Below are 25333 nucleotides of genomic sequence, written 5' to 3'. Positions count from 1 at the left end.
TGCGCTGAGTGAAAAAGAATTTTCTTCACATTGTTTTAAATGACCTGTTTGCTAAATTCATGGAGTGCCCCCTGGTCCTTCTATTATCTGAGAGTAAATAACTGATTTACATTAACTTGTTCAAGACCATTCATGATTTTGTACACTTCTATCATATGCCCCCTCAGTCATCTCTTCTCCAAACTGAACAGCCCTAATGTCTTTAGCCTTTCCTCATAGGGCAGCCGTTCCATGCTCCTTATCATTTTGGTCACCCTTCTCTGTATTTTCTCCAGTGCAGCTTTTTATCCTTTTTGAGAAGCAGTAACCAGAATTGCACACAGTATTCAAGGTGCGGTCTCACCATGGAGCAACGAAGTGAAGAAATCAAAAGCTAGACCAATGCCTTGGAAAATATTTTTATTAGATAATGAAAGTGCCCGACTCTGGCCAACGTTTCGCCTTATGGCTGTATCAGAGGCTCTACAATAAAATATCAAATATATTACTAATATAAATAATAGAACAACCCAAAAAATCATAAAATAATTATAAAACTATTGTAGGAGAACAGATAAGTTAAAGAGCAGAGAAGATGTACTCAACATTACCTTTTATATTATCTACATATAGATACAAGGCTTGATGTCTTTTTCAGCTAGTATCTATTGAATTAAAAACAATGAGAAGTCTCAACACAATATAAACATAAAAATAACAAGAAATTACAAAAGTAACAAAAAATAGAAAAATTATTATGTCTATTGGTCTATATCTAAGCAGGATTTCAACCATGGAAAATTATAGATCTTATAAAATGATTTAAAAATCATTTAAAGATCTTCAATAAAACAGTGAATTTACCTTTGGAGTGAGTATAATACAATCTCTTGCATAATCCCAAAATAAACCCTTTTTGTCTCACAAACGTGTTTGTAAACAACAGAAAGTCTATCATTATAAAAAAGAAAAGTTAGTATGAAATCTATTATAATCTATTATATTCACGTGTGACTTTAGATTTAATCAAAAATAGATACATCCTTTGTTGGGTGATTTCAGCTATTTATATTTAATAGGACATCGTAAAGGGCACAGGGAGTATGTTTAAATTCTATTTTTCTATTTTGGATAGTTCAATCGGACATCTTATCCATTTACAATTTGGAACATTTTCAAATGTACACTACGATGACTATTAGATATCAACATTGCATTCAGCATAAGAAAATCATGATTACTTGCTGACTACGTTGAAAAACGTGCCACAAACATTAAAATAGATTTTACCTAATACAGCGTTTTTTATGTAATCGCCACATGTTTAGGATTGCATAAAATATATTTCTAAAGAAACTTTAAGGTATGTCTCACACATGTCCCTCACTTGCATAAGAAAATTATTTAAATGTATGATTCGAGATGGATCGTAATAGAGTCTATACTAGGTTGCGATGCCACCTTTAAAAGGTATTTCTAGTTAGGTTCCGTGTTTTGAAAACAAAAAATTTTTTCAAAGCATATTATTTATGTTGAATTTTAAAAGAATTGAAATATATTTTATGCAATCCTAAAAATGTTTTAGAAGTTACGCCTGCCGGCTGAGTGCCAACGCACAAACCCCCGGCACAGCGGCAAATGGCCGCTATGCCAGAGTCCTCTGCCATGCCTCCCGCCACGCCCCCGGACCACCACACCACGCCCCCGGACCATCCGCCCTATCCCCATCCATAGTTATCATTGCATGAAATAAATTTCTCCAGGCCCAAAAGGACGGGTGGTCTGGCGACTGCCAAACTGAAAGGATCACTCTTTTTCCCACTAGACAGGCTTTACGTAAGAGTATACGTGAACCAGGATCTCTTATCCAGATCGGTGAAATACACCCAAATAGCAACCAAAGAGGGGCAATTGGAAAGGCGACATCTAGCAATTCAGCCATATAATTTTCCACTTTGCGCCAAAAGCGCTGTATAATGGGACAGGCCCAAAAAACATGGGATAAAGTCCCCTTAACATGTCCACATTGGGAGCAATTAGCTGAGGACGCTATGGTTACTTGAAAGGTCATTTGGGGTGAGACATAAGCCCGACTTAGAAATTTAAATTGTAACTCTCTATAATACATATTGGTTGAGATCCTGGCAATATGTCTAAAGCATGTCTTCAAAATGGTCTGAGTGATAACAGTCAACCATCCCTGTTCCAATGAGTTTCCAAGGTGGAACACATATCCACTTCTATACATTTTTGTAATTGTTTATAATACAGGGATAAAGATGGGGCCCTAGTTTTTGTAAAACCAAAAATCCTATCCAGCATGTGGTACACAAGTGACCCAGGTGTGTGATACCTCTATCCTCCCAGACCCTAAAATATAGGGGATAAAATCGGGATTCCCCACTACAGGGAGAAAATAAGCACATAGAGCAGGTAACTTTAAGAGTTTCATCAATTGCTGCCATATCTGTCTGAGTGGCCGCACCAAAGCTGTCTGTGTTAAAAAAGGAGGAAGAGCTGTCGCCGTGGATTGAACAGCATAGGCCGGCGCCATTGGAGCCATCAAAGTGGTATCCGCATATAACGGGGCATGAGCAGAGGTATCCAGCAACCACTCCCAAACCACTCTCATATTACAGACCAGGTTATAGGCAGCCAAGTCAGGTACTCCCAGCCCCCCCCCCCACCCCACCCCACCTCGATTTCAACCAGGATAACGGAAGACAAGCCTTCCCTCCTCTCCAGAGGAACTTCCGAAGCACGCCCTCTAGGCGCTGAAGATCTATCCACTTTAGGATAAATGGGAGATTTTGAAAGAGATAAAGCCAGCGGGGCAATATAGTCATTTTAAACATATTAACCCGACCCATTAGAGAAAGAGGTAACTTATTCCATGTAGCCAACTGATCAATGGTGATCCATAACTTCTGTGGAATATTAGCCTGATAAAAACTTTCGGGATCTGCCGGAAGGTTTACTCCCAGATAGGATGAAAGAGTAGGAGGGTAGGCTAACACTGAGGATTTAGACTCATTCAGACGTAACTCAGAAAACCGTCCAAACTCCCCAATTGTATTCAATAAAGGGGGGCAAGGACCTCAAGGGATCAGTTATAAAAACCAGCAGATCGTCCGCGAAAGCCGCCCCTTTGAAAATACGCGAGCCAAACCGCATCCCCCCTAATAAGACTATTTTGATGGATAGCTAACAAGAGCGGATCCAATTGCAATATGAACAATAATGGTGATAACGGGCAACCCTGTCTCGTGCCTCTAGCCACTACAAAGGGCTTTGATTGTGTGCCATTGGCCCAAATAACCGCTTGTGGATCCGCGTATAATAATCGTATTGCTTGAAGGAAAAGACCATCAAACCCCATTTTCCCCAGAATATAGAACAAGTATCGCCACTCTACTCTGTCAAAGGCTTTTTCCGCATCAAAGCTAATAACCAGATGGGGGTGTTCTAACTGCCGACAAATAGTTTGAGCAATCAATACCCGACGAATGTTGGCCAGAGCATACCACTGACTAACAAAACCAACTTGATGATCTCCCACCAGGGAAGGTAGAAAAGGAGCCAAACGTTCTGCCAATATTTTGGCCAATATTTTATGATCTAAATTCAACAATGAGATCGGGCGGTACGATTCCGGTCTGAGAGGATCCTTGCCCGGTTTAGGTATGAGAGTAATTAGAGCCAAATTGTCATGAGGAGGAAAGGAACCACATTTTATCAATTCAGTATAACTCGCAGCTAGGGGCCTTGCTATCTAATCAACCACAGTTTTTAAAAAAGTTCTGTATAGGCTGATTAAGCCTCTCCCGTTGTTCCAAAGTCAGAGAAAGGATGGGCAATTTAGAGCAATAACTAGCACTCATCTCTTCCGACCCTCCTTCAGAAGTATATAAGGCCAAATAGAATTCCCGAAATCCTTCCAAAATACCAGGAGTATCGCGAGCCACCTTAGTAGGCGCCGTCCACAACGCTGGAATAAACCGGTTAGACCGTGTAGACCGGATCAAATTCGCCATCATATGCCTGGTTCTATCGCTTTATTGATAAAGATGAAACTAATAGAACAGAAAGCTCTTCTTCGCTCGCTGATGTAAAAGGGAGTTAAGAGCGGACTGTAGGGAACATTAAGCATTCCGCGCTTCCTCACCCCCTCCCGCTACTAATCGAATCCTAGCTCCGCATAATTGCCCATTTAACAGTAAAATATGACGGTCTAAAACCCGTTTACAGTCAGAAACATAAGATATAATATCTCCCCTTAAGACCGCCTTAGCCGCAGACCAAAACAAAACTGGTTGAGAAGTATGAGACTGGTTAAGAGACGCATAATCCGCCCAATTGGTGAGCAAATAATCTCGGAATTTCGTATCATTAGCTATATAATAGGGATATTGCCAGATATTCGCCGAGTGACCACTTGTGAATTGAAAATCCACCCAAACAGGGGCGTGGTCCGAAATAACAATATTGTCAATCCTAGCATCCGTGACCAAGGGAAAGGCATGATCGCTAATCAAAAAATAGTCAATCTGTGAGAGAGATGCATGCGCTCGAGACATATGCGTAAAGTCCCGCTCCATTGGATTAAGTAACCGCCATACATCTAACAAATGAAGTGCTTGTTCCAGCATCTGAGGACCTCTGCCCATGCCCCGCTCACACGCACGTGATGGTGATGCATCCAAAGTAGCATCTCGAATAGTGTTAAAATCCCCCCCAATAATCAAGATCTCATTTATATAGGGAAGCAAATTAGAGTAAAGTCCACGAAAAAAATTTGGACTATAGGTATTCGGTGCATAAACATTGCATAGGACCCAGTCCAACCATATACCTCCGAGATCAGAATGAGATAACGACCCTGAGGGTCTACTATTTCTTTGGTAATGTTAATTGGAAGCTTCTTATGGATCAAAATAGCAACACCAGCGGACCTCGAAGAGGCCGATGCACAGCGCACCTCTCCCACCCAGTCACGGCGTAATTTAGCATGTTCTACCACAGAGAGATGAGTCTCCTGCAGATAGGCTGTTAGGGTCGCTTTTTTCTTTAACAGGGAAAGTATTTTAGAGCGCTTAATTGGTGAATTTATCCCACAGACATTCCAAGAAACTAAACTACTCAGTGTTTAACCCAAAGAGATAATGTGAAAAAGGAAATACAATACAACATGGCAGGAAGCCCCCCCAGCTAGGGCTCCCCCCATTTTTCTCCAGGCCAGTGGAACACCTGACCGCAATCAACAATGAGAAAACAAGACAGTGGCATATATCTTAGCACCTCTAAGCTTGTAACCGTACGCTTATGGTATCACTGGTTTATCTCCGGCCTTACCTTCCTTCCAGCTTGCTTGCAAGCTTCCAAGTTCTCTCCCCCTGTTGATTGTAACTTTGACTTATTCCTACCTATTGTTTATCTTTCGCTCACTTGAATCTGTTACTCCTTTTTATACCCTTGTTAAATGTAAACCGATCCGATATGGTTATTCACTATGAAGGTCGGTATAAAAAACTGTTAAATAAATAAATAAATATCTTCTTCAATAGGTACAACAGGTGTCTGTCCGCTCTGTGTAGTTTCTACCCATTCCTCCCCACTTCCCATTCCCCCCAACCAGACAAATTCCTTTCCCAATCCAACCCTGCTTCCGCTCCCAAGTTGCCTTGACTAATCCCCTGACCACTTTCCTTCTTCCCCCTTCCCCATGCGTCCATAAGGAAAGCAATATATCACGTATAGATGTGCCCATGACCTCGCCCCACCATCCCCCTCAATTGTGAACAGCAAGACACTTTTTTAAACATCAAATAAATAGACACCACTATTGTAAAAAAAAACCTGAGCCAGAGAAAAAAAAATGCCCAGGGAACCAATTGGGTGTCCTATAACTGGTCTGAAAGAGATTCCATCAGGGAAACAATACAGTACATAACCAGGCCACACTAAAAAAAAAAAAAACAAAACAAAAAAAAAAACGTATGGCCTTAAACATTGTAAGTCTCTCATATTTCCTCTAGAAGCGATTCTAGCAAGACTATCTCCCAAAAAAAAAAAAAAAAACTGATGCATTTCGCTTGAAACCACTGGTTCAATAGTTATGGACAGTACTAAAGTACAAACAAAACAAAAAAAAAAGGGAGTGTTGTTTTTGTTTTTTTTATATATTAAAGTCAATCCTTGAAAACAGTCCTCTGTAAGGTATGAAGGAATTCCCCACGCCGCAACCAACTTTAATGTGATTTCTTGGGAATTAAATATTAAACAGAAAAAAAACAACAGAGTTGACAGTAATAACTCTGGAACCAGGATGTTGTAGTATTTAAAAAAAACCTTCCAATAGGTGTGATCAACTCTATATTTTCCCCCTCTCCTTCCCCTTCCTCCCCTCACCCCCACCCCACATCCAAACTGTTTCCCAAAAACCTATATCATTTAAATGAGAGTAAGGGAGGAAAGAGAAAAAAAACAACCCTGTAAGAATCCAGCAAATCCACAAAAATGTCTACATTAGATCCACTGAGTCAAAGGTAGGAGCCTTGTCTTATTTCCGGATCCGAACCAATTCAGTACTTAACCAGGCCACACTAATAAAAACTGGTGGCGTAACTGTGGAAAACTCTCGTGTTGCTCTAGAAACGATCCTTGCTAGGCGATGTCCCAAAAGACCTGAAGTACTTCATCCTGAATCCAACGGTTCATGAATTATGTACATTGATCCAATACAATAACAGGGATTGGTATTGTTGTTTTAGTTATATATTAAGGCTGATCAATGATTCCAGTCATCTTTGATAGATAAAGGAATTCCTCACGCCGCATCCAGTTGTAATGTGAATTCTTGAGAAATATATATTAAAAAACCAGTTGAAAATGACACATGGGAACTTCTAAACCAGACTGCTGTGTTTTTAGAAAAACGTCCAACAGGTGCTAATCAGCCCTATGTGGATCCTACTTGTCTCTGCTTTCCATCCGACATCGAACCTGATTCAGAGACATGTGTCAGTTAAGTGAGAGGAAAATAGAGAAAAAAAAACCCTTTTAGGAAGCCAGAGAGTCCACAAAAGTCTGCGCTAGCTCCACTGTGTCAAAGGGTATGAACCTTATCCTGAGTCCAAATCCGCAGGAGTGCTGGGAACATAAGTGCAAACTTAATACCCCGATTATGCAAGTTTGAGCAAATAGGTGAGAAACCGCGCCTGGCCTCTGACACGGATGCTGAGAAATCTTGAAAACTCCTGATGGGATGCTCCTGATAAAGCAGTTCTCGCTTTGAACGTGATGCCCTCCAGAGCTCAGCCTTATGAGCTGAATTTAATATTTTTGCGATTACTAGCCGGGGCCGCCCCGATGATGAGGATCTCGCTCCCAGCCAGTGAGCGCGCTCCACTACCAGCTTCCCCTGTAAATGAGGCAGGGCAAGCACTTCTGGGAACCAGGACTCTAGGATTGTGCACAAAGAGCGTGCCTCCACCACCTCCGGGAAACCCAGGAATCTCAAATTACCCCGATGCACTCTATTTTCCAGCTCTTCCACTTTAATTTGGAGAGCTTGTATGTTTTTATCCCCGGCCACCATCTTGACATGTGCAACCCCCGCAGCATCCTCCAGTTCCGAGATCCTAGTTTATCCAAGGACAAGCAGGATGATAGTCCTCACATATGGATGACATCATCAGATGGAGCCTGGTACGGAAAACTTCTGTCAAGAGTTTCTAGAAACTTTTGGCTGGCACTGTGGACCTACTGAGCATGCCCAGCATGCCATGATATTCTCAGCCACAGGGGTCTCCCTTCAGTCTCTTTTTTTCTGCCTTGCTGTAGCAAAGCAGTTCAGGAGCTCTGGAAAGAATTTCCTCACTTTTTCTCAGAGAAGAAAATTTTTTCTTTTCACATTCTCAGTCACAATTTTCTCATAATTGGGTCTCTCTTCGACATAGTCTCGGTGAGTACATTTTTCAGATAGTTTTTTGATCGATTCCAGTCACCTCACTATTGATTCTCGCCGGTCATCGACCGTTATTAGGTCATAACTTTATCATGGCATCGGGGTTTAAAAAATGTCCAGATTGCAACCGGTCTATGTCCATAACAGATCCACATTATGTATGTGTTCTCTGCCTGGGATCTGGCCACGACGTCCGGGCTTGCTCAACCTGTGCCCAGATGACACCAAAGGGCAGGCGTGCCCGTTTGGATAAGATGGAAGAATTATTCAAAAAGATTCCATCGTCATCGTCTACGTCGTCCCCAAGAGTAACTCCTCCCTCGGTAACCAAACATCGAGATGAAACACAGGCCGACAACCGTCTGTCACCGGCACCGTTGATATCATCGATAGCATCGTCTTCAATATCGAAAAGTCATCGGGAGAAAAAGCGGTATCGCCATCGATCCATCGACCCAGCTGATGATAAACCATCGACGTTGGGATCGAAATCCATCGAGCCGATGCCCAAGAAAGTCCGTGTACTAGAGCCAACTCCACCGGCCATACACGAAGAACCGCGGCGCTCTCCACCGGGCTCGGTGTCGGAGGACGTGCCACCATGAATCATTGTGGAAGTGCCAATAGCGCCAGCGATGCCTTCCCCAGTGGCAGTGGAGATTGCCCCAATTTCAAGGGAAGAAGTGACTACTTTAGTCCAACAGGCCATCGTTGAGGCTCTGAAGAACCTACAGCCTCCGAAAGTGCCATCGGTGCCGGCACCGACACCGACATAGGCATTGGAGCAGTCGATTTTTCAGCCTTTGCTGAATAGACTCGATGCCTTATTACAAGTTTTTCCACCGACACAGAAGGCACTGACTCCATCGACGCTGCCATCGATGCCGATACCCCCACCGATGACTCCAGCCATTCCGGCTCCCAGATCATTGGAGGATGACGGCGGAGACTCCGATTCTGCCTCAGGACCATCGGGGCTCCATCGACATCGAGTCCCGAAGACACCCTCGATGCCTTTCAAGGACACATCGATGCCAATCCATCCAGGTCCATCGGGGGATACAAGACATCCATTTTCATCGATGCCATTGAGGCCCATCGATTCCCCATCGATGCCCTCACTTCCAACGATGCCACAACACATCCCAACAAAGGCTGTGTTTAAATCAAAGCATCATGTCCAGCCAGAAGATATTGTCTCCCCTTATCATCCTCAAAATACACCTTGGAAGGATGTTGACACAGACACTGAGTCAGAGGAACTTCAATCAGAGCCCTCTCCACCAGAGGAGAGAAAGAAATCCCCTCCAGAAGATTTGTCATTTACAAATTTTATCAAAGAAATGGCAGATACAATTCCATTTGAATTAGTCACAGAGGAGGATACTAGACATAAGGCTCTAGAAGTACTGCAGTTTGTGGATGCTATCCCAATCCATCAAGTCCTCTTGGAATTGCAACAACGAATGTGGGAACATCCCTGCTCAGTCCCTGCAGTGAATCGGAGAACAGATGCCACTTATCTAGTACAACATGCTGCAGGATACCAGAAGCCCCAACTACCTCACCATTCGGTAGTGGTAGAATCAGCTCAGAAGAAGGCTCGGAAACAAAAACCTCATTCTTCTGTCCCACCAGGAAAGGAGCAATGATTCTTGGACACCTTAGGGAAGAAGATCTATCAAGGGTCCATGCTGGTAGCACGAATTGCAGCATACCAGCTGTACATGACACAGTACCAACGGAACTTATGGAAACAAGTACAGGGTATTGTGGACAACCTCCCACAACAGCATCAACTACCTTTAGCTACATTAGTTGACAAGGGATTAGAATCTGGCTAACATGAGGTGAGAGCAGCCTATGATGTCTTCGAAACATCAACTCGTCTATCTGCCTCTGCAATAAATGCGAGAAGATGGGCCTGGCTTAAGGCTTCTGACCTTAGGCAGGAAGTTCAAGAACGGCTTGCAGATCTCCCTTGTGTTGGAGACAATCTTTTCGGAGAAAAGATACAAGCTACGATATCTCAGCTGAAAGACCATCATGAGACTCTCCGTCAGCTATCAAAATTGCCAGCAGATCAGACAGATGGCAGATGAAATTTAATGTAAGATACGTGTGTACCCCCCGAAAACCTGGCCCAAACTCCCCCTGCGCGCGCCAAGCCTATGTTAAATAGGTGCGCAAGCCCCGGGACGCGTGTAAGTCCCAGGGCTTTCCTGGGGGGGCGTTCCGGGGGGCGTCGGGGGGTATCGCGGCTGGCACGTCATCAGGGGCATTCTGGGGGGCGTGTCGAGGGTGTCGCGGCCGGCGCGTCATCGGGGCATTCCGGGGGCATGGCCACAGCCTCCGGACCAGCCCCCGGACCGGACCTTGACGCGCTGGCAGTCGGCCCAATGCTCGCAAATTACGCTTGCTTCGAGCAAGAGTAACTTGTACAACAAAGGTAGGGGGGGTAGATAGGGCCGGGGGGGTGGGTTAGGTAGGGGAAGGGAGGGGAAGGTGGGGGGAGGCCGAAGGAAAGTTCCCTTCGAGGCGCGCCGATTTTGGAGCGGCCTCGGAGGGAACGGAGGCAGGCTGCGCAGGTCAGCGCGCGCAGGCTGCCGATTTTGGGCAGCCTTGCGCGCGCCAACCCCAGATTTTAATGGATATGCGCAGCTACGTGCGTATCTATTGAAATCCCGGGTACTCTTGTTCGCACCTGGTGCGCGAACAAAAGTACGCGTGTGCGCAAATTTATAAAATCTACCCCAGTTTTACAGACTAGACTAATCTATTGTACTATTTAAACCCTGAGGTTCTTCTCTCTGCATTCTGAATATCCACTGTTCTCTTCTATACAGATTACGTGCCTGATCTCCTCCTCTGATGTGGGGTTTGACTGTGTCTATCACAAACCACTTCAGTTGTTCAAAACAATGATTAAATTTTGCACAGTGAGCAACCAGCAGTGCATTTTCTTTATTATTTTTTATGCAACTTCTATGCTTACAAATGCGCTGTCTGAATGTTCTTGTGGTTTATCCCACATAATTGCAGGAGCATGGACAGATGATAATGTAAACCACATGAGTCAATGCACAGGTGGTAAAGATTTTTAATGTATATTTTTGTTGTTATTATGTTGACAAATTCTTTGATTTGCATAGTTTAAGAACAAATGGAACAATGTCCACATTTGTAATGGCCAAAAGGTCTAGTTCTATCTATAGTGGTCTGCTGTTTATTATCTTCCACTAATAATGCAGGACATAGAATTTCTCTGAGGTTTTGATTACGAGAATAAGCCATTCTGAAGTCCATATTCTGAAAGCCTTCAATAGTTTGTATAATAGACCAATGGGAATGGATGTTTTTAATGATTTTTAATGATTTGTCGACTGAGTGGAAAATATCGTGTGATACATTTTTATTTTTAGGTTGTAATAAATCTTCCCTGTCACTATATAGAGCTCTCTTATACCCATTCTTAATGCTTCTACTTGGGTATCCTCTGGCTTTCAATTGATGCATTAGTTCTTGTGATTTTTCTTTAAAAGTATTTTTATCTGTACAGTTTCTTCTGTACCTAAAGAACTGTGAGACCGGAAGACTATTTTTCAATGGCAAGGGATGAGAACTTGAATAATGCAAATTGGTATTTCTATCAGTAGATTTTTTGAAAACGCTTGTCGAAATTTTGCCTTCTGTAGTTTTACTGATAAGAAGATCCAAAAAACGGATGCTATTGTAATGCATATTCAATGTGAATTGAATATTCTCATCACATGTGTTGATCCAAGTGTGGAACAGTTTCAGCTCTTCAACAGTACCGTCCCAAATTATAAAAATGTCATCAATATAGCGTCTGTAAAATTTCAAGCCTTCTGAAAATGTTGAATTATCAACCCATTGTGTTTCAAAATCCATCATATAGATATTGGCAACGATAGGGACCATGGTGGCCCCATAGCCGTGCCTGGTAATATACATTCTGAAAGATGAAAAAATGATTCCTCAAAGCTAATTCGGCCAATTTGTAAATGAATTGTGTAGGTACTTTATGTGGACGTTCTCTATTCTGAAGAAAATTGAAAGGAACTTGCAAAGCTTTCTCTTGTGCTATTGAGGTGTACAAGGATTTGATATCCATAGTAACAAGCCAAGATTTTGCAATATTGAAATCCATTGTTTCTAACATGCATAAAAAATGAGATGTATCACGAATGTAGAATTTGCCCTGTTGTACATATTTTCGTAAATGACAATCTACATACTGAGAAATAGGTTCTAATAATGATTTATTGGAAGAAATGATGGGTCTTCCGGGTGGATTGTCCAAACCTTTATGCACCTTTGGTAAAATGTAAATGGTCAGAGTTCTTGGAAATTTGGTGTTTAAAAATTGATGTTCCTTGCTTGTTAGATATCCTTCCTTCTTGGCAGCATCGGTGATGTTTCTAATCTTTTTCTGTAAAGACTTGGTGGGATTAGTCTGTAATTTGCGATACGTAGTAGAATCATTCAACTGTCTCAAAATTTCTTTGACGTAATCGGTCTTGTTCATAATTACCACCGATCTGCCTTTATCGGCTGGTTTTATCATCAGTGATTTATCTTTGGCGAAAGCAGATAAAATTTTTCTCGAATCTTGATTCAGATTATTGTGATATTTCGGATCTCTCTTCTCAAGATCTTTACCATCTTTCATGAAAAGACATCGAAAAGTCTCTATCAACGGATGTACAGGACCAGGTGGATTCCACATAGAAAGACATTTAATCAAGGAGGTATCAGAAGAAATTTAATGTGGATAAGTGCAAGGTGATGCATATAGGGAAAAATAACCCATGCTATAGTTACACAATCTTAGGTTCCATATTAGGAGCTACCACCCAAGAAAGAGATCTAGGTGTCATAGTGGATAACACATTGAAATCATCGGTTCAGTATGCTGTGGCAATCAAAACAGCAAACAGAATGTTGGGAATCATTAGGAAGGGAATGGTGAATAAAACGGAAAATGTCATAATGCCTCTGTATCGCTCCATGGTGAGACCGCACCTTGAATACTGTGTACAATTCTAGTCGCCGCATCTCAAAAAAGATATAGTTGCGATGGAGAAGGTACAGAGAAAGGCGACCAAAAAGATAAGGGGAATGGAACAGCTCCCCTATGAGGAAAGACAAAAGAGGTTAGGACTTTTCAGCTTGAAGAAGAGACGGCTGAGGGGAGGATGTGATAGAGGTGTTTAAAGTCATGAGAGGTCTTGAACGGGTAAATGTGAATCAGTTATTTACTCTTTCAGATAATAGAAAGACTAGGGGGCACTCCATGAAGTTAGCATGTGGCACATTTAAAGCTAGTTGGAGAAAGTTCTTTTTCACTCAACGCACAAACTCTAGAATTTGTTGCCAGAGGATGTGGTTAGTGTAGTTAGTGTAGCTGTGTTTAAAAAAGAATTGGATAAGATCTTGGAGGAGAAGTCCATTACCTGCTATTAATTAAGTTGACTTAGAAAATAGCCACTGCTATTACTAGCTCCGGTAACATGGAATAGACTTAGTTTTTGGGTACTTGCCAGGTTCTTATGGCCTGGATTGGCCACTGTTGGAAACAGGATGCTGGACTTGATGGACCCTTGGTCTGACCCAGTATGGCAAGTTCTTATGTTCTCTCTTGTCTCTCCTCTCCTCCAGGGTATACATAATTAGATCCTGCTGTCTCTTCTCATGTCTTCCATTGCAGACCCTACACCATTTTGGTTGCCTTTCTTTGGATCAATTCCTTCCTATCTCTTTCCTTTTTGAGAAACAATCTCCAGAACTGAACAGAGTTCTCCAGGTGAGGCCTCATCAATGACCTGTACAAGGGGTATTATCACCTCCTTTTTTCCTACTTGTTATGTGCCTTTCTGTGAATTCCAACATCCATCTGGCCTCAGCCACTGCTTTGTCACATTGCTTCACTATCTTCATATCATCAGACACTATCACCTCAATGTATCTCTCCTGGTCCATGCAAATCAGTCTTTTGCCCACCATCACATACAGTTCCTTTGGATTATTGCACCCCAAATTGTATGACTCTGCAGTTTTTGACATTGAATCCCAACTGCCATACTTTCAACCATTTTTTAAGCTTTTTTAGATCACTTTTCATTCTCTCTACTCCTACAAGTGTGTCCACTCTGTTGCATATCTTAGGGTCATCTGCAAAAAGAAAAACTTTACCTTCTAACCCCTCAGTAATATCATTCCCAAAGATGTTAAACAGAATAGGTCCTAGAATCGACTCTTGAGGAACTCAACTTATCACTGTTCTCTCTTCAGAGTATGTTTCATTTACTATTTATTGATTGAAAAAATTATATTAAAGTATTTACAAAATAACACACAATAAAACCACAAACTAAAAGCAATACATTTTCAAACTGCTGACTGTCAACCCCACAGATACCCCCAGCTTATAAAATCACCCTTCTCTATCAACTACGCCTACCTCATCAATCCAACCTTCTCTCAGGTATTCTTAAATGGGAATAAGTGGGCTTTAATCAACTTCCAAAATGTTTACTAATTTGACTCCTTATCAGAGCGGGCAAGCCATTCCAAGCCTGTGGGATTGTGAGTGTAAATGCACATTTTGAGCTCCAGCTATCTAAATTTGCAATCATAAAAGAACTCTAACTGTTCTCCCTGGGAAGCTCTAAGTAATCGGTCAGGCTTATGCTAAGCCAATTTAGTCCACAAATATAGTGGGTCATTAGAATGCAGTCAATAAAAAGTCAAAAGTTGTTAATTTGAATTTTGCCCTCTCTGCTATAGTAAGCCATTGCAGTGAGGCAAACAGAGGTGATACTCTCTCTTTCCCAGTTTTCCCACACTCTAGCCTGGCTATACTGGTTTGAAACAACTGCAATTTCTTTACCAGGCAGCACGACAACCCCATCAACAGACTATTAAAAGTAGTCTCAGATCCCCATAACCAATACCATGACCTTTACTGCATTATCTAAAAATAGCTTTAATTGACAGCTTTTCTTTAACTGCAAATGCAATGTCAGGAAGTATTTCTTCACGGAGAGAGTGGTGGATGCCTGGAATGCCCTTCCGGAGGAAGTGGTGAAGTCCAAAACTGTGAAGGACTTCAAAGGGGCGTGGGATAAACACTGTGGATCCATCAAGTCTAGAGGACATGTATAAAGAGGAAGCAGCAAAACACTGCACAGAGCAGCAGTAGCCACAGAGGCATTCACAGAGCGGGATGCCAGTGGTTGGTGTTCCACCTTCACGGAGCGAAAGGATGGAGGACTGCCATCTCCAAAAAAAACCCCAAAAAAAACAGGGGTGGGTAACAGTATGTAAAATTAACGGTGAGGTCATAGGCTATAGGTATTGCCAATTATTAGGCTTGTTCAATATTTGTTGATAGTTAATGTGGCTCTCGCGGAAATGGGGCTACTACCTGGAGATAATACCCTTATTCAGTGTACATACACAAGGTTGATGAGACTCCATCATAGCTCTGGGCTTCATTGGCAAGAGGTAGTGTGGAAGAAAAATTTAAAAAAAAAAAAAAAATTGTATTCACAGGGAAGCGAGGTGTAGCTGGGCCGATACTTTACTTTCAACGCATGACCAGTGTAGCTCTCTGCTTCAGCGAGGGAGAGAGTCTGATACTTCTCTTCAACGCATGGCTCTCTGCTTCAACGGCAGGGGGAGTGTGGAAGGGAGGATCTGAGTGTGGACGGCAACCAACAGAGTCTGGATCGTATAGTCTGGGTGGACAGGGGCAGGGGTGTGGCCTGCTTGTTGCAAAGGTTGCTACTTGAGCTGGATGTTCACTTGGATGCAGATCCGGCGATGCTCTCTACATTGGTGGTTGGGTGGAGGGGAAATAGGGCTGGAGGGTACTGGAAGCCAAGAGTAACAGGTGGGAGAGAGAAAAAGTAAGAAAAAAAAAAAAAGATAAAGTGCGTTGCTTGCTGGGCAGACTAGATGGGCCGTTTGGTCTTCTTCTGCCGTCATTTCTATGTTTCTATGTTTGGGGGGTTTTTTTACAAGTTTGACCTTCGTACAGAAAATGGACTTGAGGATTACCCAGACAGTCTTGATTTCAGATGATATAACCAGTTCTTGCTCTTCCACCCTTTAAAAGAGCTCTCAAAAATACTTGCCACACCTCTGTTTTTGTTTTATTCAGTACCAACTGGCTGCACCATAACCACACTGAGATTTTAGCTAAACAGGCATTCAACCAGCCTCCGCAAGACCCCACACAGTTGGGATTATGAACTGAATGTCATCAGTTTAGGTATAAGCCCTAACCCCCAAATCCTAAAAAAGACCCATCAGAGGCTGCATAAAAATATTAAAAAGTAAAGGGAACAGATTAGAACCTTGTGGCACCCTTCTCCACAACTCCTTCCACTGGAAACAGTCTTACTCTATTTAAAATATCTGTGATCAGGAAAAATGAAATCTAATTAACTACTCTGCCATCCATACCCACTAGCTGATACCTAGCAATCAAAATTCCATAATCCACCAAATCAAAAGCACTGGACAGATCTACCCACATTCAGTTGTCACAAGATATCATCTGATAGCGACACTAATTCACCCTCCATATTATATTCCAATCTAAATCCAAATTGAATGTCTGCCAAGGTGCCAGTATTTTCCACAAAAGTAGAAAGATGAGACACTACTGCCTTCTCAAAAATTTGAAACAAAAATAACAGGTGCAACACTGGTAGAGTCTAATTGAGATTTCTTTAAAGAGGTCAAATTATAGACTGCTTAAGACATATTGGGGGGAAAAAACCCTCTCTCAAGGAAGAATTCATCATCTCTACTAACTGTTCAAAACCTCCCCCCTGTTAAAGATTTAATTAAACACGGAGGACAGTGACCTAAAAAGCTCCCTTGAAGGCCATTGTCTTCAACATATGCTTCAGACTAGTCTCAGACTAGTCACATTATTAGCTGCAAACTCTGCATCCTCCCCTGATTAGCGGTTCCTCCAGGCTCCTCAGACACAACTGACCAAACCACTCCAACATCTCCCAATTTCATCTCCAAATCATTAACTTTCGTCCTAAAAAAAAAAAAAAAAAACTCTACAAAGTTTACACTTGAAGGTATCCTCATTGGCATTTCTTTTCCAGCCTAATAGTTTAATGATATGTGTGCCTGAGCTGGAAACCAACATGGAGAAGGTGACTGACCCAGAATCCTCTGCTATCTTAGTGTATGTGAACTCCAAATGACTTGCTGAGCCTGACCTGCAGGCTCACCAAGTCTGAACCTGGTTCCACATCGTGATGCCTAATTATAGGGTCACAAAAGGAGGAGGCAACGATTGGGAACTTCTGGCTACATACTTAGGGGCATCTGTAAACACAGCCTCAGATGTGTTAATTGCCCTTACCAACAAGATTCTAATAGAACAAAGAACTATCTAAAGAGTGATGGTAACTGGGCCCCACCTTGGAGAAATAATCAGGGTAGTTTATGGATAATCAAATCATGCTGTTGACATGACAACCAATATAAATTATTCTCTGGGTAGTCACGCACTCTTAGAACATCTAACCTAACACTATATTGTATGTTATCTATAAAAGAAGGATCAATTCCTGTATACAAAGAGATGCTGGTCAGTTTGTCAGAGAAAGGGCATCCAGCATCTCCCAAGAATGCTTATATTGATTAATAAAAAAATTATACTTTCTACAAAATCTGTGTTCTTGTATCCCTGGATATAAGCATAGGTTGCGCTTAACATTATTCACTACTTTAAACAACTCCTTACTAATGTCTTTATACATTAGAAGAAGCCTCCCTTTTCCTAGACACTACCATCTTTCTATAACTATTAGGAAGTTTTCTCCAATCTACAAAAGCACTATCAGATTCACTCTCTTCCATTTCTGCCCCAAACATTTAACTGTCCTACGCATCCAATGCAAGTCCTCCCCAAACCACCAAAAAGGCTGATTATGCACTGAGATCCATTTTCTAGGGCCAATATCATCCAAAACAGCTATTATAGAATCATTCCAACCTTCTAACTGTTCCTGTAAATCTTCCTCCAACCCACCTATCATACGCTCCCCTAAACAAGAATTGAACTCCTCCACATCCACATCCCCCCCCCCGCCCTAATACCTTTACTTTCACCTCCAACAGTTTCCTCCTTTCTCTTACCCATAAAAGAAAAGAAAACTACTCTATGATCAGACTAGGGAACTATGGCCTGGATTCACTATTCTCACAGAGAAAAGTGAATCGCGCGGTACCGGGGGGCAAAACGGGGGGGCGGGCCTGCGAAAGCCGGCAGTGATCGCACCACTGTGGTGCTATCGCTGCTGGCTTTCACACCCAATAGCACCACCGTGAAAGGTGGTGCTATTGGGCGCGCTACTGGTGGCGATAAAGATTCTTACCTTTCACCGTCAGCGAAGTCATCATGGATTCCGCCCCGATGCCGCCCCGACTCCTCCTCTTCCAGTCGGACTCCGCCCCGATCTCCCTTTTCGCATGCGAACCTTTTAGAAAATGACCCCTAAATCTACCCCTCTCCACCTGAGATTATTGGATACATATAATTGCTTAACCCAATTACCAAATCTAAAACATACCCAGTTTCATATATAGGAGTGTTCACTATCTGTTTAAGCTCACAGTAATGAAGCAACTCTCTAAAATTGTGTGCTTTCATACAATTTACATCCATTCAATGCTGTCATCTGTCAGTCAACCAATTTGTATTCTATTCCACCACTTTGGAACCTATTGCCAACTTTTTCATCTTATTCATGAGCCTTCTGTGCAGGACCGTATCGAAAGCATTGCTGAAATCCAACATCAAGTATTCTTCCTTGATCTAATTCTCTAGCCTTCCAATAAAAAAAAGTCAATCAGATTCATTTGACACGATCTTCCTCTGGTAAAACCATGTTGCCTTGGATCCTGCAACCCACAGGATTGTAGATAATTTACTATGCTTTCCTTCAGCAGGCTCTCCATTAATTTTCTTGCCTCCAAGGTAAAGCTAACCAGCCTCTTCACTGCTGGCATTTTTGTGAAGTGGGACCCTTCTCCAATCTTGTGGCACCACCCCAGTCTCCAAGGATTTATTTGAACAGATCCTAGAACAAACCCACCAGCACCTCTTTTAGCTCCCTTAGTATCCTGAGTTGTATCTCATCTGACCCCATATCCTTGTCCACTTTTAGTTTTGCTGTTTCCACCAAAACACTCTGTAAATGGAGTGATATCAACCCCAAATTCATTTGTACTCAAAACGTCTTTCTACAAACTTTGCCTACTCAGGCATATAAAACCTCTACTTGACTCAAACCACTTTCACACAATACTTCAATCACTAATTTTTTCTGGCTTAGATTACTGCAACTCGCTGTACCTAGGCCTACCTCAATCTACTATTTGTCCACTTCACCTTTTACAAAACACCGCAGCACGGCTTCTTTCCAACAGTAAGCCCTATGATCAAATATCATCAATACTTCATCAGCTACATTGGTTACCAGTCAAGTGGCACATCCAATACAATTATTCATAACCTGATTTATAATAATAATTCCACCTGGTTGTCTGCTGCATTACACGTATATACCCCTTGCAGAAACGTCAGATCCAAAAACAAACTCCTCTTACAAATTCCGTCCCCTAAAACAACCAGGCTAACTATAACCAGAGAGTAAGCATTTTCAATTGCGGGTCCCATTCATTGGAATACACTACCTCCTGACTAATTGCCAATAAAAGAAAGCTCTTAAGTATCACCTCTTCATACAAGCCTTCCCAGACTTCTGCGTATCATGGCCATCCTTCTCTTCTCCTCTCTTTTCTTTTCATCACCCTATGTTATTTATTGTGTTCAATTTTGTTGTTTAGTTTTATGAATTAAATTATATATGGGGGGGGTTATGTAACCTGCCCCGAATGTTGGAGGGCATGGGAAATAATACTTTTAAATGAATAAATAATGTTCTGTCAGCTAAGTTAACTTCATTGACAATCCTTCCTTGCACTTGCTCTCCTGATTTCTTTCCCCTATATTTATCTTTTTGAGTGCCTTTATACTTTTTTTAATGCTACCCTTTTTGTCTTTATTTTTTCAGCCATTTCTTTGGTGAACCATATTGGTTTCCTTTTCTTCTTATTTTTATTTACCTTTCTAGGTAAAGATTTGTTTTCTTTATTATAGCTCCTTTTAGTTTGGTCCACTCTTGTTCTGCTTCACCTATCTCCTCCCAACCTTTAGCTCCTTATCAAAGTACATCCCCATTTTACCAAAACCTGTATTTTTGCAATCCAGAACTTTGGTCTTTGCATGTCTTTTCTCTGTCATCTGTTGATCACTGGTGCTCAGGTGGATACTTAGAGATACCATCTCCATTGGTGAGTACCAGGTCTAATATTCTTCCTCCCCTCTTGGGTACCATCACTACCTGTCTCAGCAGAGCCCCTAGAAGGGCATCCACAATCTCTCAACTTCTTACGGCTTCTGCATCAGGGATACTCCAATCCACATCTGGTAAATTACAATCTCGGACAAGCAACACCTCTCCCTTCCTTGTCATCTTTTGAGGTCTCCAGACTAATCTCTATCCTGTTCAGCAGTAAGAAATGGAAATGAGGAAAACGGTTTTGATACTTTTTTCCCAGCTGCTTCCTTCTGCTCCTTTGCACTTCCAGCTCTATTAGAACCTGGTACTGCATGGGCTATGGCATCAGCAACCTTTATTAAGAGCTAGCGGGGATTTTTTTTCCTCATTTTTATTCCTTCCCTTTATAACCTAATCATTGCGGCAAAAGCCCTCAAGAGAGGATCACAGATTGTGGCTTTCTTTGGAACTTGGTATTGGTGCACCCCAAATCCCACCCACAGGTGTGACTGTGATACAATGTATGGGATTCCCTTCTCCCCCAGGAACAGAATCCCAGTCCATGCCAGCAGAAATTAGATCCCAGCATAAGGAAAGTTATCACAAGAAGGAAAAGGAAGTAATACTGTTGTGCAAGACACCGTTGACACCCCATTTGAAATACTGTGTTCAGTTCTGGCTTCCAAACCTTTGTAAGGACATTAAGAGGATGGAGGCATTTCAGGGAGAGCTACAAAAATGATACCGAGCCTGCAACACAAGTCTTAGACAGAGAGGCTAAAGGAACTGAAAAAAAAACTCTCTAAGAAAGATGGGCAAGGGATTGTGATTTAAAAAAAATTCAGATATTTAGCAGGCTTCAGCAGATTACAGGAAGATTGCATTTTCTATAGAAAAAGAAGCTCCAGGCTGGTGGCCAAGATGGATGACCAGGGCCACATTTACTTACGGGTTAGGGTCTTCATTTTCAGTTTTTATTTTAATTTTTCCTGGGAATTTCAATTTATAACAAAAAATCAATAGAAAAATGACTTTGTTGTAATACACAGGAGAAAAATTGGTGGAAAAGTGATTTTTGCACTTATTTATTGTTTTTGTTATAACATTGGAATTCCCAGGAAAAATAAAATAAAAACTAAAAATGAAGGTTTCTACTTATGGGCAAAAGATCAGCTACCCTGGGCCGTGCATAATAAGTAGGGAGCCCATTGCATGAGCACACAGAATACTTCCTGCTCAAACACCTCCTCTCCCGGGCAGCTTCTAAGGAAACAGGAAGGAGAAGGGTGAGCCTAGAGCAAACAAAGAAAAACCATTTTGCTTCCTACTCCAGCTCCTCCATTCCTGTCATTCAGGGACAGAAGGTTGAGGGTGATGAAACTGAGTTGACACTACAGAGCAAACATCCTGTTCCATAATCCAGCCCCTCCTCTTCTTCTCCCCCTGACTCCTATCAGCAGAGAAAAGGAAGGGGGAGGGTTAATTTAGAGTGGGCAGCAGAGCAAAGAATTATTCCATTTTATATGCATATTTCCATTTCTAATTTGTAGTCTCTTATTCTGTATTCATTGTGGGTCTGTGTGTGTGACTGAGGTGAGATATTCTACTAGCATGTAGGTTCTGTATAGTGATCTGTAGCAACCAGCTTGTTCTGTTTTCCCATTAGGAGATATATTAGTATCTTAAGACTCAGGGGAATATTTGCAATGTTGTCTGTTTTATATGTGGCTCGGTCGCTCTTCTATAACTGGCAGGGCCTGCCTTCCCCTACAACAGCTTTTTCCAATGCCACAGTCCAGTAGCTCTTCTACCATTAGCAAGACCTAGAAAACCCTGATGCATATAGGGAAAAATAACCCATGCTATAGTTACACAATGTTAGGTTCCATATTAGGTGCTATTACCCAAGAAAGAGATCTAGGCATCATAGTGGATAACACATTGAAATCGTTGGTTCAGTGTGCAGCGGCAGTCAAAGCAAACAGATGTTGGGAATTATTAGAAAGGGAATGGTGAATAAAACGGAAAATGTCATAGTGCCTCTGTATCGCTCCATGGTGAGACCGCACCTTGAATACTGTGTACAATTCTGGTTGCCGCATCTCAAAAAAGATATAGTTGCGATGGAGAAGGTACAGAGAAGGGTGACCAAAATGATAAAGGGGAATGGAACAGCTCCTCTATGAGGAAAGACTAAAGAGGTTAGGACTTTTCAGCTTGGAGAAGAGACGGCTGAGGTGGGATATGATAGAGGTGTTTAAAATCATGAGAGGTCCAGAACAGGTAGATGTAAATCGGTTATTTACTCTTTCGGATAATAGAAGGACTAGGGGGCACTCCATGAAGTTAGCAAATGGCACATTTAAAGCTAATCGGAGAAAGTTCTTTTTCACTCAACGCACAAACTCTGGAATTTGTTGCCAGAGGATGTGGTTAGTGCAGTTAGTGTAGCTGGGTTTAAAAAAGGATTGGATACATTCTTGGAGGAGAAGTCCATTACCTGCTATTAATTAAGTTGACTTAGAAAATAGCCACTGCTATTACTAGCAACGGTAGCATGGAATAGAATTTGGGAACTTGCCAGGTTCTTATGGCCTGGATTGGCCACTGTTGGAAACAGGATGCTGGGCCCCTTGGTCTGACCCAGTATGGCATGTTCTTATGTTCTTTTCTGCTGCTGCCACTACTCCTGAGGAAGGAATAGGGATAAAAAAAATCTCTTTTGTGGGCCATTTCCAGACAACTTTAGAAAAAGTATGGTCGGCTAGAACATCGAGCTCTATAGGCAATAATTTGGGGTCCCCTGCTCCATGGGTTATGAGTGACGTTTTGCAGGATTTTGTGTTATTTTACAAAATGTCTGGTAATGGAAGAAGTTATTGAGGTGACATCAGAATATGAATTTTTTTCCTATGGTGATTTGTAAAAGGACTAAGGGCAAAAACAAAGATCAAGAAAACTGGTGAATATAGGGCATTTTTACAGAAAAGTGTTATACCAAATACTTGGAACCGTACTTAGGTCCTTAATGTGAGTGTTTGCCAAATTATAATCGTAGCCCATACAAGGTGCACCAAATTATAATCGTAGCCCATACAAGGTGCACTATGTCTAAGATATAAGCCTCTTTCTCTCTTTTAATTTGAAATATTTAATCAGTCATATCAATTTTAACAAACATTGTTCAATAAAAAATGAGCATCGCTTAACTTATTTAATATATAGAAAGTGTGAATGTCCCAAATCTCGCATAAATATCCTCAGATGCCCAACATAAGCCTCAACAAACTACGTTCAATGCAAATATAGGTACCACTTAGCTCTTTTTATGTATCAAAGTGTGGACTTCCCAATTTTCACAGGAATGTCCTTCTCATAAACGTCCAACACAAATGTGTTTTGATGCATCATAAAGTGCCTGCTCTGTGGACTTAGAAATGTCTCATTCTTCTATGGCAGTGGTGGCCAACTCCGGTCCTCAAGCCACAAATAGGCCTGGTGGTGACTCTTGCAGACCGGAGTTGGCCACTCCTGTTCTACAGCATTCAGAGATATACCGGTCTCCAGTGCTCCTGGGAACCTTGAAAAAACAGATTTTTATGTACTTCCAGGTAGCAATTACATGATCATATTGGACCAATAAAAAGGTTATGGCTGTTTTGGGTAACAGGAATGAAGAATCTCATGTTCAAAACCCAGCAATCAAAAGGAAACATAATTGTGGTGGCAATTAAAAAATGCATATAGACAACACAAAAAATGTTACAATGGCTTTTGTCATATTTCTGGTTTCCATGCCATATCCAGATTCAAACTACCAGGGTATAAAGTACGTAATCTATCAGTCCACCTTAATTCCCATTTTGACAATCATGACTCAACATCACTATCCCTCAAAGACTGTTTAACTTGACTTTGTTTAACTAGAGCTATAAGGATCCTAAGCAATCTTGGAGGGTGGCGATGTTGAGTCACCACAATTCTCAGAACAGGAAGTAAGGCAGATTGATAGATTAAATATTTTATATTCTGGTGGTTTGAAATAGGATATGGAGTGGAACACATATGTGTTGGTTATATGCATTTTTTAATTTGGCAACATGTAGTTGTTTCCTTTATCTACATTGGAAGCAGTGATAACAAATCTAGCTCATGGAGAGTCAATTTATTATGGATATCCTGAAAACCAGACCTGTTTGTGGCTCTTGAGGACCAGAGTTGCTTACCCCGGCTTATACCAAGAAATACGCTCTCAGGATCAAATTTTTCAGAGCTTTAAAGTTAAAACTAACATTTTAAAATGTGAACAGAATTTGAAGTGGAGCCAGTGTAAATTCTGTAGCACAGGCAAGATATGGTATCTCTAAAAGCAACCTGACAAAACTAATGCTGTTGAATTCTGGGCTGTTTGCCATGTCCATATGTACAATATATCTGCAGTAACCCAATATAATTGTGATAGTCCAAGGGTGGCCAATTCTGATCCTCAAGAGCTACGAACAGGTCTAGTTTTCAAGCAATCTAAAATGAATATGTATGAGATGCATGTGCATACAAATCTATTTCATGTGCATACAAATCTATTCATTGTGGCTATCCTGAAACTCAGATCTGTTTGTTGCTCCTGAGGACTGAAGATAGTCCAGCCTAGATAGCACCAAAGCTTGAAGTAGTGTAGCAAAGTCAGGCTGATTAAGGTAGGGATGTAAATTATGCATCACACAGTTGATAATCAGCTGATCTAGCTGCTGTTGCAACCTACAAATCCAATTTTAAGCTACCATCTAATTTAATACCCTTATTGCAAACATTTGAACTAATAGGAAGGTATAGTTCTAGCTAAGGTGATGCAGATAGTTGGACTGTATGATGCTTCTTTATCTGCCTGCAGCACCTTAGTTTTAGAGGGATTGAGTTTCATCTATTTACTGTGACCTCTTGAGCCCTCTTAAACCCTGATTGAACATTCGTTTGGATGTTTATC

The 25333-nt window shown here is 41.6% G+C and overlaps 1 protein-coding gene across 4 annotated transcripts in view; it reads left to right on the top strand.

Annotated features, from left to right (window-relative positions):
- UNC13B (unc-13 homolog B) overlaps positions 1 to 25333 on the top strand; it is a 1232326-nt gene that overhangs the window by 1168160 nt on the left and 38833 nt on the right. The window lies entirely within an intron of this gene.

Source organism: Rhinatrema bivittatum, chromosome 1, assembly GCF_901001135.1.
Source record: "Rhinatrema bivittatum chromosome 1, aRhiBiv1.1, whole genome shotgun sequence".
NCBI classification, from domain to species: Eukaryota; Metazoa; Chordata; class Amphibia; order Gymnophiona; family Rhinatrematidae; genus Rhinatrema; species Rhinatrema bivittatum.
Note: the sequence above shows the minus strand (reverse complement) of the source record. Positions and strands in the feature narration are given on the sequence as shown.